An 18,663-nucleotide genomic window follows, 5' to 3' on the forward strand; every position below is an offset into this window, starting at 1 on the left:
CAAGCTCTTTCTTTGCAAGTTTAGAAGGTAGTTAGAAACCACCAGTTACACACACTCACTCATTTAGAAACCACCATACACACACAAATCACTCATTTGTTTATAAAATCATCACTCCATCTTAGGAAGTTAAATTAACCACAACACCCCCAAACGACAAAAAGATCTAAGAGGTTACTTAAGTATATACTGTACACCTTCACTTCATCAGCTTACGAGCCCCGGGTTGACAATTTATGATAGCAATTTAGACAACACTAAATTGACTAAACAGATCTCTCCTCCATGGGATCTAGGAGGCTGGAATTTTGTTATTGAAAAGAATTGTTGTTGGTCTGAGACTGGAGACATTGGGTGCTTAATGCTTTGAAGGGAGCTGAAAAAGGAATTCCATTCTGCTGGGAAGGAGATGCTGGATTGGAGCCCTTTGGGTTGTATCTCTTCCTGAACCCTGTTATCAATCAATAAAGTTATCTTGGTTCTTTCCTATATGCTGGTGTATTTTGTATGATTGCATTAGTGTATTTGATTTACTTCTAATCCTGAATCATTTATGAATATGAATATTTGCCTTTGTGTTGTGTTCTTCTCTTGTCGCAAGTAGCTGTTCTCTTGTCATAGGTAGCTGTTCTCTTGTGATCTCGTGGAAATCAAGTAGCTATTATCTTGAGCAAGCGAGGAGGCAAGTAGCTGTGAACACCCAAAGAGAAGAGGATTTAGATCGAGGGACAAAGGGAAGACAACAGTAAGTCTATCGATCGCCCCTCTTTCACATTTCATAAAGGAAGAAACCATAATAGCTGTATTCGTTTGTTGCTAAGGCGCTGTCACACCTTAGGTGGATAGGATCATCCTGCATAGGCATTTTTCCCCACAACAACTGGCAACGATCACTGAAGACCAACCAATTGTGCTCCAGTACGAACTGTGGAAGGCATCGGGGGATCCCAACACAAAGGAAATCAATGAGAGAGCCTTCAAGGATTGGGACGCAGATGTTGGACACCATTCGGTCCACCGAGAGGATACCCAAGTCTCTATTGGATGAATTCTTTGGCAAGCTCTGGTTTAGAACCTCCCACACAAACACTTACCTGAGACTGTGGTGTGTCAACCCGAGCGCGTTTAAGTTGATGCTGCAGAGGTTTAGCCTGAAGGAGGAAGCGTTGCATAGAGAGGTGGAGTCCTGGCTAGGAGTGGCTTACGAGGTAAGAGAAGGGAAACCCAAGTACCTTTTCAGAGCCTTGATGCCATAGGGATGAGAGGGAGATGGGGAAAAAAGAAATCAAAATCAGGTTATCGACGAAGTACTCTACCCGATGCTCCTCCGGCTAGAGGAAAACATGTCTAAACTGAGAAGGACAGTCACCAGCTTCTACCCATGTGAGAGTAAATATCTTGAGCACTTTCAAGGTTACACCATGATTTCCCCCATTGTAATGCCACCACTTGCTATGGCCCTTCCCTTGGGAGCAACTCAGGCTCCCTCCCAGATCACGGTCCCCAAACCGCAGAAAAAGCGAGTCATTTGAACCCCACCTGCCAAAAATCCGGCTACTAAAAAGCCAAAAATTAACCCGCTAGCTCCAATCGTCGACCTCACTGTTGAGATCGAGCAGTCAATCCCCGCAAACACCATAGTCAAAGAGATCCATGCCACTACATCCACCACATTACATTATTCACGAGAATCTTCCCCGCAAACTGCTTCCACTTCCATGACCCTGTATGAGATCCTCTCGTTCGGCCACCGAAGGACTATTGGAGAAGCAAACGTTTAGTCCGTGGGCTGGAAAAAGGGCATCACATTGACCATGGGAATGCCATCAATGGAGAGTACATCACCAATGCTCGAGTTGGACCCATTAGCAAGGAGACACCTGGATACCATCTGGTAGGGAAAAAGACTAAATTGTACTTTCCAATTCTCCCTATGAATCTCACAGTGCTGCCAAACCCTAGCATTATTCCAACCACCCCATAGTTCACTCCACCATCATAGCAAGTCCACTCACTTGTCTCTCATTCCTACAAATCCATCCCCAATGACATACCCCTATAACAACAATTCCTTGAACCAAGCATAATGCAGCTCGATACACCATCATTGGTCATCGACCCAATTATTTTCTTTATTTAGCAAGCAACAAAGAAGGTCGAGAGCCTCCATGAGGACCTAGCTAAGGAACACAAACAACAGATGAAGCAGTTGTACATGGTGATGGAGGAGCAAGATCCCCTATGGGAAGAAAACACAGAATTGCAACCCTAGGTTGATCAGATTACACAACGGTTTAGATCAATATGGTGGACCATCACTGAAGCACCAATAGATATTACTGCCTACACATTGGTCGACTGCTTTGATCACATATAGAGAGTGTGCATATTCCTAGCAGCCACCAATGCTGAGATGAGGCAGAAGTTAGAGACAATAAGGTCCACACTACCAAAATCCAGTAGAAATTTATGTGCATATGCTTGAGGAAAAGGTCAGAGAACTAGAAGTGAAAAAGCAAGCCTTGGTCGAGGCCCTCACCGATGGATACACCCTAATGGAAAAGGTCAACGACTAGTCAGGTAGTTTAGCACTAAAGAACCACCTGGATTACTTTCTAAGAGAAAAAATTCAGTCACTGTTCACTAGCACATGGGATTGTATAGACCATACTCAGCTACAGTAGATCAATGAGAAAATCAACATCTTCTAGGCCCAGGTTGATAGCATTGAGGAGGAGTCAACAAAGACAAAACGGATAATCAGAGATTTGTGGCCCTCGGTTTGAATGCAATTTCTACTCTTGAAGGAGGCATGTGACTCTAGTGGCAAGCAATGGAATGACCTGCAGAGCTAGCGACCAACAAACCTAACATCACAATCAGCCGAGGCATTCAGTCAAGGTGCTGATGAAATTCTCGCCAACTGGGACCTAGCCCTTCAAAGATACACTGACATCAGGTAGTGGACAACAACCTCTGTCCCAGAGTTGGAACCTTTGTTTAGGAATGGGGGAACCACAACGGAAAGAAAGGGCCACAGGAACAGATGACATGCCACAAGCCAAGATTGAGGTAGAAGAGGCACCCACTCCGCAAGAAACGATCAAAGAAGTAGAAGTTCTAGCATAGCAAGCAATAGAGATAGTTTTGAATAGTTTTTACTGACCGAAGGGCAAGAAAGAGATAGATGGTGGCAACGATTGGGTGTGCTAGGATCTGAGTGACTTGGTCGCAGAACTATTATGAACCCGAGCGATTGAGCCGAGTACTTTATGTAATGTTTATGGAGAATGTTGGATCACAGTGTGATCTTTCATGTTAAGGTTAATATAAGACATAATCGATGTTGTTTGTGACTTCTAATGTATTTTGGCCTCGTGCTTAGTGTGTCTATTAAAATTTGGAATTGCCTATCAGTTGCATGTAGACATCAAATCATAGATTGATTCAAGGATGTTTTTATCTCTGTTTTTTGTATAATGGATATATGTGTATGATCCTAGGATGTTGTTATCTCTATTTTTCATATAATGGATATATATGTATGTGATCGACTGCACTCAATGGATACTCCTTCGACTCCATGCTGAACCCTTCTCCCTTTTGGTCGTGGCATGCCTCGGGTGAGACTCCTTGCCCTTCGGGGTAAGGTGAAAATGTTGACGTTGTCCTAGACTACATCGAACCACTGTTGGCCTCCTACGGCTGAACCCAGGGTCTTTCCCCTAATGACTCCTTTGAGCCAACAACATGTTAATGTGGCAGCAACATAGAAATGGAGAGTAGTGCAATGTAAAAGCTTGAATCTGGTGGTTTTTCCTTTGAAATTTTAACAAAGGAATTGATTGAAAAACTCAAGGCCCAAGACCATTTTTTCTCTCCTCTCTAACAGGAATGTGGCAACATTTTATAGGCATGAAATGATGTCAGCATGATTTTGGTACAAAGGAAACATGGTGTGCATATTTCATGTTTTTGGGCACCCTAGTGGGCCAAATATGAATGACATGTGTCACCACTCAAAAGGCACCATGTAGAATTGGTTACATCAACATGACGACAATCCCGAAGGGCCTTCCAAAAAGATAAATCCTGGAAGATAAATAGTAGAAGGAAAATCCCAGAAGGTTCACCCCAGAGGAAAAAAAAAGAGTAATGCCACCCCCCCTTGGTGATTAAATCCCCGCAACCGTGGGCATTCTGTTGCAACATGCCCCTCCACCAGGCAGTGGGTGCACAAAAAATTGGCCCTGGCTGGTCATACAAGCTGGAAATCCCTCATCTTCTTGGTCAAGTTCGCGATTTGGATCTACAGGCCTGTGATTTTCAAGTCTTGCAAACTTGTGCCTCCCCAATATTCATGGGGGTATCCCACCATAGCTTTTATCCGGGATGCTTGCTCCAATGCATCTTGTAGGGTTCCTATCTTCTATTATGTTAGCGGTGTTCTGGTCAAAGGCAAGAGTGCCTTGATAAACTAGTCTCGCTAGTGATTTGGGTCCAGGGTGTAGCTCAAATTGGTGATGGCATCCTTAAACCTTTGCATGAGATCCTAAGCCATTTCACCTCCCTCTTCTTAATTTCCCACAGCTCTGATAACCCCTGCTGGTCTGTCTGTGGCACCTTGAATTCCTACACGAATCCCCTCTTAATATAATCTATTGAGGGATTCTGGTTTTGATTTTCTCATTTTACGAACTGGCGTAGAGCCCTTTCTCTTAGCGTGGTCTGGAATTCCATTGCCTGGACATTATTCAGAGTCTGATGGGCCCTCTAGATGGCTTCACAAAGGTACTAGTGCTGCTCCACATCCTCGTTCCCCCTTCTTGCAAATTTCGGGTATCTAGTAAACATTCTTGCCATACTGCTCTGAGTATGGGCTAACAACACAAAACCTTTCCTTCTTGGCTTTTGGGATCCTTGTAGTCCTGAGTTACTGCTATAGCTGGTTCTTGTATTACTTCCAATATTGAAACTGGCCCTGTATTTCTCCTGTGCACTATATACTCGCCTTGCTTTGGCTAAGCTAATGATAAATTCCTTCCGTTTGTGATAAGGTACCAGGGGAAGGTTGGGAAAAATGCCACTTATGTTTCAGGGTTGGTGCTGCTAAATTTTGATGGATGCTTCTTCCTCATCAAACAACCTCCTTATTCCATCACCCACATTATATTCATCTCTTTCCTCATGCCGATATGGTTTCTGATCTTGTGATTCTCCTTCCGCAACCCACAGGGAAGGTCCTCAGTTAGACTCGTGTTATGATTATACTTTCGTAACCTTTTGAGAAAGTCCTCATTTGGTTCCCTATTGCGATCCTAGTTCCAAAACCTATAGGGAATGTCATTCTCCATTTCCTTGCCTCTGACATCCATCTTTCCCGAACTCAGGTTCCCTAGCATCGTCTTCTCCTTCCTCTTCAACCCGGGGTTTTTGCATCACCACTCCTACTTGGTGGGGCCCCCTCCTTCTCTTCCCTAGAGCTTGAGCCACTCTTGCCTGCCACTTGTCCGCTAGCAGTGTCCTTCTTTGTGCTCTAACATCCCTAGCTCTTCCCCATCCTTCCACATCCATACCCTCAGTAGCATCCCTATCCCTCAGTAGGCATCATCTCTATTATAGACATTTTTGTGCCTTACAACTCCAAGCATGAAATGTCCATAAACCAAGGGCTCCTAAGTCCCTAAAAGTGTTTTTCTAACCCCTAAAGGAACAAGGTCAACAAATTACAGCTTCTCCCAGAAGTTCTCCACCAGAAACTGCTCAGAATAAGTCAAAACAGGATCATTTCAGCTGCTCCACTGGCTAGGTGCGTTGCATAGCACCTGAATACACTGGCTAGGTACGTTGCAACACACCTAAATGCACTATGAGGGTGCGTTGGGTGAGAAATGACAAATGGCAGTGTCATTCCGCGAGGTGGAGAGACAATGGAAGCTTCCAGAATCTTCTCCTATGACACTTGCCTCACTGAATTCGACCAAGGATGAGTAAGAGGCCTTCAGTCTCCAAGTGGAAGCAAGAACTGATAGAGAGAAGACACTAATCAAATCACAAGCTGACTCATCCTCCTTACACATATCTATATATGGATCCCTCATCCCAGAGATCCAGAGGCTAGAATTTTGCACATTGTAAGGAATTGTTGTTGGTTTTGAGACAAACATCAAAGTATTGGGTGATCTATGCTTTGTTGGAGGTGAAGAGGGGCTTCTTTGCTGGGAGGTTGATGCTGGGTCAGGAACCATCGGTTGTAACTCCTCCTGGATCTTCTTGTTTATCAATAAAAACTATTTGAGTTTCTCCTCCATGCTTTTGTATCATTGATGCTTGTTACATTTGTATGGTTAACTTAAATCTGATCCTAAGTTGTTTATGAATATAGATCCATGTCTTTGTATAGTTTTCTTCTTCTGTGATCTTACAGGTACTTGGTGAAGCTGGGCAAGTAAGGAGCAGGTAGCTGGAAGCTGTCAAAGAAGAAAGGGATTGGATCAAAGGATTAGCACAAGACGCAGGTTGGTTCTTTCTACTCCTCTCTATTTATAGTTCATAAATGAAATACAAAAGTAGTTTTTCTCTGTTTGTTTCTAAGGCAGCTGTCACACCTTAGTGGGATAGAGCAGTTCTAAATAGACACTTTTCTCGGTAACAAAATGGCAACTCCACTGGGGAAGATTGTCTAATTAGTTTGTTTGTGTATCTCTTTGTTGTTTGTTTCATAAACTTATAAGTAGCATTCGAACTGCATTTGCCATAACAAATGCAAAGTAGACATTTGCTTCTTCAGTCCATTCACTGGATTTGTTTATTATTTGAACAGCTAATTCACAAACTATCTGATTGCCCTTGTGATAGCTCTTAGACCCTCCTTAGATCTACCCCTGATTGTGCATTACTGATTGCTTTTACTAGGCCAAAAACCAAAGATTGAACTACAAAATGTGACCCGGAACTCGGACAGATTCTTGTTTCTGGTCCAGCGCAGGTACTGTTAAGAGTTCCTGCATTTTAGTGCACTTCCCGAAAGGGCAACCTGCGCTGCAATCCAGTTTCTCTGTGTTACAGATGCGCTGACCAGACTAGCCCTGTGCAGCTGAGGTTCTTGTGCTTCATTCTTTCCAGTTTTGTCTCTGAATTTTGCAGCCTGTGATCAGTATATGTCTGTTGAAAAGCCCTTTTCCTTGCTGTTATTCCGCCTCCTTTGTACAAAAGAAATGTAGATGTTTTTGTGTGTTTGTTGAGTCGTTTATAGTTTTCCATTGCAAAAGTAGAATAGTCGTACTGTCGTCCTTTGATTTAGATCTGTCGCAAGTGTCGATTTCGATCATAGGAGAAAGCTTGATTGCTGTTGATGGTCGATTATATTTTTACTATTGCCTTTGGTCTGAATTTGTGATTTTCTAGTGTCAAAACGAGTATTCATTTCAAAATCGTAAAGTGTCGTAATCATCTCTATCTTTTGATTTCGAAAAGAAGCTTGTTTGTGTTTGTCGACTGAAAGCAAATTCAGATTTGTACATCAACTTTCTTTTTAGCATCAATACTAAGAAAGTCGAAAACAAATACATGCATGTGCATTTGCATATAGACAGTCTGTTTGGCTTGATTTAGGAAAGTGCATTTATAGTGTGCTCTTTGCTCTTTGTGAAAAGATTTTGTCTTTCTTTTCCTCTAGTAGCTAGGATTTTCATTGCAGAAAAGAGATAAAAGTTTGTTTATCATCTTTAGATTGCATTTTAGGAATTACATCTACATCTCGTGGTGAACCCAAAAGGCAAACTTCATAAGCAAGATCAACTTAAAATAAATTCAATGAATCTAACAATGCTTTGGAACTTAACGCACAACATTTAGAGGTCTAGGCTAGAGACGTATTCCAACGTCGTAAAGCCTGGTAACTGTTGTCCTCACTGATGGTTGGGTGATTCCTCCACTTTGAGACGATAAGTGCCAGTATGGACTTGTGCTCCCACGTACCGCCGAGTATATTTTGGGAGACCCCTATAGGCTTAAATCCTTTATCCATAGGAAGCCATGTCTTCCACCCTATCGATCGCAATGCACTGAACACAGCATTCGGGAAGATTGACTGCCGTACCGTAAAAAGTATTCTGCAGTTTTGCGATTGGTTTGGTACTCCCTCTACCTAGACCTCCAGAGCAGTCCCTTTCGTTCCTTTTCAGACTCCTTAACGGAAAAGGTCCATCTGAGCACTTGTCACTTTAGGCTCATTAAAAATCGAAGGAGACTAGAGTCATCTTTTGTTTTTTCTCGACTCTTAAAAACTGAAAAAACAAGTTGTGTCAAAGTGTATAAAATTTATTTTAAACGGAATAATCATCACCTTTCCCTCGTTGATCTTCGAAGTTAGTCTCCCTTCATCACAAGTTCTTGTAGAATTGCTAGGAAATCTTTTGGATAGACTAGATATGTCTGAACAACCATCAACGTCCAAGATTGTGTCATCCAATACACCAGTGGCAGAGCCTCCTGCTGCTACTCCAATGATGTTCGATGGTATACCAACTGTCCCGGCAAGTTATCAACACAAGCCAAAGTCCAATCAAGGAATGTTGCGACGACATGGTCAGTTCCTATTTCTTCATCCGGATTATCATCTGGTGTTTCTTATGTTGAAACTCAACAAATTGATCCAATGTGTCTTCAAAGGCCAATCTACCCTTTAAGTACTGTATTTCCACCATATGGAGGGCAGTATGCCTTTTCATTGTTCCCTCCTGGAGAACAACCATATGGGAGTTTACAACAAAGTTCAGGTCAGACTAGAATTACATCCAGCGGTTGGGTACCAATACTGCCTCAACAACCAAGGGTTGTATATTCAATGTAACCAGTCCACCCTGTGTCGAATATTCCCACTATACCTGCTATGGTGACTACGTCACAAGTACAAGCGCTACCTGTTGTATGTCAAGCCCAACTTTCTCAGGTTGCAATACAACAGCCTCTTGTCTCAATGACTCAATCACAACCTCAGGTTAGTGCCTCCTTATCTGGAGTGACTCAGGCTCAAACAAGTACTATGACTCTTCATCTTGGTCAATCATCCAGTATTGGACAACATCAAATGGTCCAACAACCAGGGCTGATTCAATCTCAACAACCGCAATTCCAGCAATCATATCAAGGACCTGAGCAACAAGTCTTTGTAAGTAATGGGCAACTGCATTTCCAAAGCGGTTATCAACAACCATATTATAATGGTTATGCCCATCAACCTTGTCAAAGTTTCCAGCATCAAATACATTATGCTGGTATGCAAAGAACCATTGCTCAGGCGATTCCATCTTATCCTGGGTATGCTTTGCCTAACCTGAATCAACAATTGCCCTTTGTAGCAACTCTAGAATTACCAGATCTAAACCGGCTGACAAATGATCCAATTGCTTATGCCCCTTGGTGGCCAGCGATTCTGCATAAACTTCCGTTAGATATTCCTAAATTTAATGGAAATCCGGGCGAAGATCCATCGAATCACGTGATGACATTTCATCTATGGTGTTCATCAAACACCCTAAATGATGGTTCGATAAGACTTCGCCTCTTTCAGAGGACGTTAACTGGTCCGGCAACAAAATGGTATATCGAATTGCCTAGAGCTTCATTTGACAACTTCAGTACCCTAGCCACAACCTTTGTAACCCATTTTCAGTTACCAGTAAGGTACGAATCGGGAACCGAACTTCTTACCAACTTCAAACAAACGATGGCCACTCACATATCTGATCATATACATGAGTGGCGACGTCGTCGTAGGATGGTAAAAACGTATGTCCCCGATCAGCTCTTATCTGAATGGTTTATCAAGTCATTACTGCCTTCCATCACGGAAGATGTGGCAAAGGGGGGAGTCGTAACAGAAGAGCAAGTTATCGCTCGTGTGCAATATCTGGACTTGATTTACACTCAGTCCGGCACGCTCTACGATAAAATACCTGACGTCCCTAGACCGAAATTCTCAGTTCCTCCTCCTCCTAAATCAAACAATGACTCTCATGCCGGCGATGGCGTGATTGGCGCAACAGACACGAGATCGACGAAGGCTACATCTAAAAAGGCCCATAAGATTTCTAGTCTTACAATAGTCGACCAACAAACATTTCTCCCCAACAGTTCACAAGTTACGAGAAGCATTCCAATGGTCTATGGAAGCAATCATTCGCTTCAAAATATTGGAGTAGGCCTCCTAAAAGACCCCGCCTTAATGGGTACTTTTTCCCTACCGCCTCCGAGTAATCTGACAGAAGTGGCCACAGTGGGAACCTGCAATATGAAATCTTCTATATCTAATGGATTCGGAAGATTCCTAAACATTTTGTCCACATGGATCATCGCCCTAATAGAAATATTGTAGCAATCAATTTTCTTGGCCTGGGGGGCAAACCCAAATCAGCGCTCATCGAGTGTTTGGATAGATAGGTCTAAGGAATATGGCACCTCTTCAAATCCTTCGTCACATGTACATTCAACAGACGAAAGAATCATTCATTCAATGATAGGAGAGGCACCGTGGGAAGATTACCACCATCACTCCCATCTTCCAAATTACCACGAAGGTTATTCCAGCAACCTTAATCATCCTTCAGTTTTTTATTCTCTATAAAATACTGTAAATATGGTGGATTTCGAGGATGGTCTTATCTCGTGTCGACCTCATTAAAAAATGAAACAAGGAATCATGAGGATAGTTCTTTTACTGTGTCAACCTCATTAAAAAATGAAACAAATCCCCTTTCCAAATCTCAAAGGTAAACCTTCATTCCAACCACCGAGTTGATTGCAATGAAGCTTGGGGGGCATGCACCTCGATTTGTGTTATTATGCTGGGGGCATGCAAACTTATCACGAGCAGTGTTACCGCAAGGTTCAAGCTCGTTAAAAAATGAACCCGCATCGAGCAGTTTTAGCACATAGTTCAAGATCGTTAAAAAATAAACATAAGAAATGAGCAAATGTTTCCACCCGCGTTTAAGCTCGTTAAAAAATGAACTATCCCCCGGTAAATAACCATCATGAATGTAGTACTTCAGCCGTTAAAGCCTTGGTCGTGTTTGCACCATCACCTCCACTTTTTCATTGGCCGATCATTCACCTCCATTTGATTGTTTACCCATTTTGAGGAATAGCTGCGAAGAGTGATTTCACTAGCCATCCTTGTGACACTACCATGATTGGAAAATTCCAAACCTTACCTAGAATCAGCTGCTACCCATTTTATCACTCGTTCCTCAAAAGACGAGTCTTCTTTAAGCTCTTTTCAACTGACTCGTAAAATATGAAAAGATTGCCGAGTCCTTGGCCTTCCAGCTCATTAAAGGGATAGGAAGTGATATCCCTCATCTAGATTTTAATCTTTTTGGACCTGAGGGATTATTGCGCAAAAAGATCGAGCGATTGTTTTGTTCGGCTCCTTAAAACTATCAAAAATTCATCCCTTCTGTATTGTTTTATACTTTTTCGAACTTAAGGGATTAGATGACGAAAAAGGAATTTTGGAGTTACCTTTACGTACCTCTTTAGACTCTCTAAAAATGAAAAGGACCGAGTTATCTTTGTCGTTAAACTCGTTAAAAAGATTAATAGCGACAAACTTGTCTTTAGACGAGAACGAGTTTCACTATTGCTAGGCTCGTTAAAACATAGCGATGGGTTTTCCCGAAGGGCAAATTATAGAACAAGCATATGTTATCCTCCTCAAGCTTGACAAAAATAAAGAGGTACTGGTCAGCAATGACTGGGGAAAAATTGGGAAGAAAACTCAAAGAATCTTTATTGGTAGCAAGTCGCTCTTGAACATGACACTTCCACTCCGTGTCCGAGTCGGGTTGGGTTGTTTCATTCACCGGTCACATCGCCATGGTCACACCATACCATCCACAATTGGGGTTAATGCTACCAATCCATCACATTAGTGTCACTAACATGTTCAAGAGAAGTCATCCAGAGAGGCCAACTGTGTCCCACCCACTACCATACATTATACTCCATTCTTTCATGACCACCACCCTGAACCGTATATCATCAGATCGTTTTCACCTCCATCAAAATCATTTGCTCTGTTTCGTGTCATTGATGTGGGATTCATTAAGGCCCTCCTGTGATGGATCACTTCTTGTCGACATCAGCTCATTATCCAAGAAGTTGGTCTAGGAACACCCCATTCAGTACTTTGAAGCTTGCACGCCTCAATGGCAAGTTTCTCACTTCCGGCGATAGGTTTACATCAATGACCTTCGACCGAAAGATTTTGCGTGGTGTTCGACGCCAAGTCCTTTATTCACACCACGTGAATTGTACTGCAGTACCTTGAGGATCATTATCATTATCGGTGATTCCTCTCGCGCTTGTTAATAGTTTACATCATTAACTGGTAATCAAGCGATGTCTTTCCATGTTCGACTTCAGAACATCTCTCACATGGATCGACTTGTACTTCGAGTGAAGATCGGACGAGATTGAAGACCCCGGATCTAGTTTCATCCATCCAGGTTGTGATATATATTCAGGGAAATAAAGACATTAAATGTACAAGCATTGCAGCACAGATAATCATCCTACCAAAAGGATGATGGCTCTATTAGAATCATCAGTCTACACTCAGACGATTATCTGTCCTATGTACATGAAAATGAATTTATAAAGCTGAGCATGGGAATGCCCGCCTCAGCTAGATCATGAAAAACAGTATGAAGATAATGTATTGTATTGTATCTTATTATAGGTCTCCTCCCAGCATTGAAAGAACTTCGGATCCTCATAATAAAGCATTTCACCCGATTAACGACCTCATACTTTAGGGGGCAACTGTTATAGACATTTTTGTGCATTACAACTCCAAGCATGAAATGTCCATAAACCAAGGGCTCCTAAGTCCCTAAAAGTGTTGTTGTAACCCCTAAAGGAACAAGGTCAACAAATTACAGCTTCTCCCAGAAGTTCTCCACCAGAAACTGCTCAGAATAAGTCAAAATAGGATCATTTCAGCTGCTCCACTGGCTAGGTGCATTGCATATCACCTTAATACACTGGCTAGGTGTGTTGCAACGCACCTAAATGCACTATGAGGGTGCGTTTGGCGATAAATGACAAATGGCAGTGTCATTCCGCGAGGTGGAGAGACAATGGAAGCTTCCAGAATCTTCTCCTATGACACTTGTGTCACTGAATTCAACCAAGGATGACTAAGAGGCCTTCAGTCTCCAAGTGGAAGTAAGAACTGACAGAGAGAAGACACTAATCAAATCACAAGCTGACTCATCCTCCTTACACATATCTATATATGGATCCCTCATCCCAGAGATCCAGAGGCTGGAATTTTGCACATTGTAAGGAATTGCTGTTGGTTTTGAGACAAACATCAGAGTATTGGGTGATCTATGCTTTTTTGGAGGTGAAGAGGGGCTTCTTTGTTGGGAGGTTGATGCTGGGTCAGGAACCATCGGTTGTAACTCCTCCTGGATCTTCTTGTTTATCAATAAAAACTATTTGAGTTTCTCCTCCATGCTTTTGTATCATTGATGCTTATTACATTTGTATGGTTAACTTAAATCTGATCCTAAGTTGTTTATGAATATATATCCATGTCTTTGTATAGTTTTCTTCTTCTGTGATCTTACAGGTACTTGGTGAAGCTGGGCAAGTAAGGGAGAAGGTAGCTGGAAGCTGTCAAAGAAGAGAGGGATTGGATCAAAGGATTAGCGCAAGACACATGTTGGTTCTTTATACTCTCTATTTATAGTTCATAAAGGAAATACAAAAGTAGTTTTTCTCTATTTGTTTCTAAGGCAACTGTCACACCTTAGTGGGATAGAGCAGTTCTAAATAGACACTTTTCCCGGTAACAATCTCCCCCTCTAATTCCTTCCCCTAGTACTGGGGTTTTACGCTTCCATCCCGGTAGTGGGTAAAGGTAGCAGTCCTTCCCCTACCATAAACATATTAATCCATGTCAAACACGGCTTCTACTTTTGAGAAATACTGGTAGATCTCTGCAACAAACTCGACCACATACCCTTCCACCGTAGTCTTCACCCAAAAATCGACTGCTCTCGTCTGATCATTACCTAGATGTTGTAGCAGTGCAATAACAGATGAAGTCAAATTATGGCGAACTGTTGCTGATCCACCTGATTGACTCTACCTCTTCAGCTCCCCCAACCAATTGTATAGGTCGTCGGGGAACTTGTACTAGAAAATTTGATACTATTCATTGATACCATCGGCGTATAAAATCCCTTCACTTACCTTGCTAATCGTTTGATTCCTGTGGGAAACTTTCTCTGCCACAAATTGATCTACTTTATGATTCCACTAATATCTGATTTCTCTTTTAAACACCCTTGACACCATATTCTGAACCAATTCTTGTAACTTCAGATCCTCACAACGTTTATTTGTTTCATCGCTGATAGTGACATAAGGTTATGTGAAGCTCCTGAATCAAACATACAATTATGGAAGAGGAAATCATGAATCAATAAAGAAATGTAGAAGGGAGGTGTTGAAGAATCTACCTCCTCCACATTTGAACCAAAAACCACTAACAATTTATCTTCTTGCAGATTCACAGTGTCATTTATATTCACATTCTCTTTTAGATCGATAAACTCAGCAATCTCCCTTTGATAAAATGGTGTTTTAACCAATTCTATGAGGGGCACCTGAATTCTGATTTTTTCTAACTCTTTTGTAAGACTAAACACATGAACCTATTTAGTATTCCATTCTTTTCCATCTTCACTTTTCTTCATCACTGAAACCTCTTTAGAAGACTCACCTTGAAGTATTTGAGTCTTGCTACTTGTATTATTTTGTTGCTTTCCTTTGTTTAATTGTTTTGCAGGATGTGGTTCTTGTGGAGTCACCTTTTGTAGGGGAGCTGAAACTTTTTGCTCACCTTCATTTTCTTGACTTCTAGATCTTTTCCTTGATCACAAGTCATATTTATTATGTAATTCTGACTTAATAAAATCATAAAATTGTTTCCAATACTCATCAAGTTCATTCTCATCATTAATGGCATCTGTTTTAGCATATTCATCACCCTCAACACCTAGTTCATCTTCATCTACTGCATACAATGTGAAAATATGATCATCATGATCCTTGGAATTCTCTAGTACTCCATCAGGATCTGCCTCTAAGTAAAGTGGTGCTTTAACCTAATCTTGGTCTTTTCTCTCCCTGTGAAAAATTTGCAGAGGCTGTCTTCTATATTGAGGATTAAAATTTATGTTTTGTTGTACTTTCCTCTGAGAATTATTACTCTCCAATTCCAATTTAATCAATTTATTAGACAAATTTTTAATTACAATATTCATATCCTCTAATGTTTGATCTTAAGAGGATTCCACTTTAGCCTTTCCCTTATCTTGGATAGGCTATGTCTCTGGTGCTTTACCTACAACCACCTGATTTGCTTCGATTTCTAGGACATCAGTTTGGATATGATCAAGGTTTGTGGATCTTCTCTCCCTCAATGTGAATCTAAAATCTGATTCAAAAGCCCCTGCAAAAGTTATTTTTGCACCAACAGGAGGGGGCTTAATCTCCACTAGAAGACTATTATACAGTTTATTGAACCTTCTGATGAACTCAACACCACTTTCATCAAATTTCTTCTTAATAGCATTAAATTCTGTGAGTTAATACCCATGATCTCTTTTGTCTCCCCATCTCTGGGTGAACAGGTGCTCCATCTCTTCCCATGTACAAATAGAGTTATTAGGAAGCCCTTTAAACCATTTTCTTACTTCTCTGTCAAAGGATTTCACAAAAAAAATTGAAACAACATCCAGATGTTCATCATTTAGATTTTCTATAAAATTACAAAACACTGCGATATGATTCTCTGCTTCTTGTTCATCCTCCCCTATGAAACGAGGAATAATCTTCAATTATTCTTGGGGCATTTGATTCAACTGTTGTGGCAACTGGATAGGCACATACCTATTCATCAAGAATGCAAGTGCTGCCATGTTTGTTCTTGAACTTAATGAACCTTGAGTACCAGCAGATGTAGAACCTGACTGAGGGGTAAATGGAGTATGAAAAGGTGGCAAGGTAGTTATAGGTTCAGGTTGAATAACTATACCATATACTGAAATAGAAATAGACTCTAAAAACTGTTCTTGACAGTTGGGTTCTTGAAATGAAGTGGATGTAAAAGGTGACTCTTGGTCAAACAAAGGTGAATGTTTGGATGGAAGATGTGATGAACTACTTCTGGGTGCAGAAAGTGTAGGACATGGTGTAACTGGAGTTTTAGGCCTTCCAACCCTCTTGGAAACTAGCCTGTCAGTGTCTGAAAGGGCTTGAACTTTTGGATGTCAGGTATTTGACCTCGTATGAGGCCTCTTTGAACCTAGAGTTATTGCTTTCTGTTCAATACAGCCACATATTTCCTCCTCACTGAACAATGAGAGGAAAATATTAAAATCCCAGGGAAAAGTGTTCTTGACTTCTCTCCCCGGCAGCGGACCCAATTAATGTTGTCCCTTAAGAAACCAATTTCTTGGTTGTGTAGAAATTATGCTTAAGACATTAATGTTTATTGTTTATGTCACTTAGTTGTATGTTGTATTCTCAAATGGCTTGAAAGACCTGGTTTTAAACCCTCAATACTTAGGTTATATGAAAGCCTCAGAATGCCATTTGATTGCTGAATATAAATGCTGAATGAAGAATGCTTGGAGAAGTCAGAGACAATACACTATTTTACATAGAAACTATTATCTGTGACAGTTAGAGAAGTTAAAGACAATATGTTGTTTTACACAGAAACTACTATCTGTAACTTAGAAGAATTGCACATGTGGGAAATTCACGTATAGGAGCGCTCTTTTAAGGAAATTTAAATTCATTCACATAATCAAACAAATACCTATAGCTTCATTACCATACTTAAAGGAAAAAAGACATATGATGACACATAACAGAAAAGATACAAAATCATACCCAACAATGTGTGGAAAAATTCTGATTCTTTCATTAATCAACAATTTTATCAAGAATACAGTGGCCTAGTCTCCAGTTTCTTCAAATATCAAACATTTTTCTATAATTTTGTCTCTTTTTATACATCATGTGATAGGTGATAATCACCAAAACTGTCAAACTATTTAACTATCTCCTAACTGTCTAATGTAAAAGTCATTACAAAATATTACATTGGAGGGTAAAAGACACCTCATTCTCAAGAAAAAAATAACAAGAAGTAATAGAAATTAAGAAAACTGATGATGGTTGCTCACTATTCGTATTTGTGGCTTGACTGTTGATGAAGTTTCTTTATAGATGTTCTGATAATAATTAAACTGTTTTAACACAACAAACTGCATCTTTACAAAACTCCGTGTGTGGACTTGGGCCCTTGTATGTATCGGAAATGTTCTGATTGGCTAAAAGATAAAGAAACCTTTCTGGATCACATATATATCAGGAGTGCTCTAATTGGAAAAAACACAAAGAAACCCAACCAATCACTGTTCCTTTGGAGTTTCAGTCTTCTACCTCTATTTCTAGTTATTCTGCTAAAACAGTGGAATTGGTTGATTTACGCGGAATATGGCTTACCATGGAACTAAAAAGAATTTAGACTCTAGTTCATAAACTTATTGTGTCTACCTTTTCCACAGACCTTTGCCTTCCCCATGGACTCGATAGGAAACCAAACTGCAGTTCAAAGATTTCTTTAGTCCGAAATTTACAATAAACTTCATGCACTTTATGATGTAATATCTGTCAGATCTCATCACTTCTTGATGAGTGGCTGTGATTAATCCAGACTTCAATGGATTAAATCACATTCTATAAGCCATCATGTCCATTTTTTGAGTTAAACATCGTCCATGTTAACCACATGACTACCGTCGGATCTGCATTCTTCAAACGAACGACCCTGATCAACTGAGGTTTTAACTTCATTTTATAATTTCTTGCGTCTGATTTAGAATTAACCCTCACGCTTGTTAACCACATGACCACCGTCGGATCTGTTACCTATCGATCAAACGACTCAGACCTTCTATCGAGTTTCTCACATTCAAAAGTTGCCAATAAAATAAAACAATTCATTTCCTTTAAATTTCCTCATTTTCTCTTATTTCCATTATAACATAATATTTGCTTCTTCTTTTTTTCCTTTTTACGATAAAATTGAAAATAAAATTAAAAGGACAATGGATGCTACAACACCCACAATACCTCTGGGAGTACATTTCATTAGATGGATATCGCACACCGAGAGATGATTGTCTAATACAATGAAATCACAATGCCCCTCAAAATTAGACCCTATAGTTTTGTCCTATAATATTAATCATATTATACTATTTAATTATAAATTATGACTATCAGATAATTATTAGTTTGAATAATTATTCTGAAATTGTGTTTTTAGTATTTATGTATAAATGAAAATATTTGGAAAAAAAGTAAAATAAATAAATAAAAAATAAATAAAATAAAAAAAGGTACTTTTTGTGACTAGTTAATTTCAAGTGAATATAAATACACAAGAAATTATGGTTCCTCGATGTTTCTCTAGCAATTATCTGCTCATTGTACCAATTTCTCCCATGTCCTCTACTGCTTTTGGTGAATTCCTCTTTAATGATGTCCAATGCCAATGCAGTGGAA

The sequence above is a fragment of the Pinus tabuliformis genome, chromosome 3_1 (assembly GCF_031772625.1).
Source record: "Pinus tabuliformis cultivar Carrire ecotype Pingquan chromosome 3_1, CPIR1, whole genome shotgun sequence".
NCBI classification, from domain to species: Eukaryota; Viridiplantae; Streptophyta; class Pinopsida; order Pinales; family Pinaceae; genus Pinus; species Pinus tabuliformis.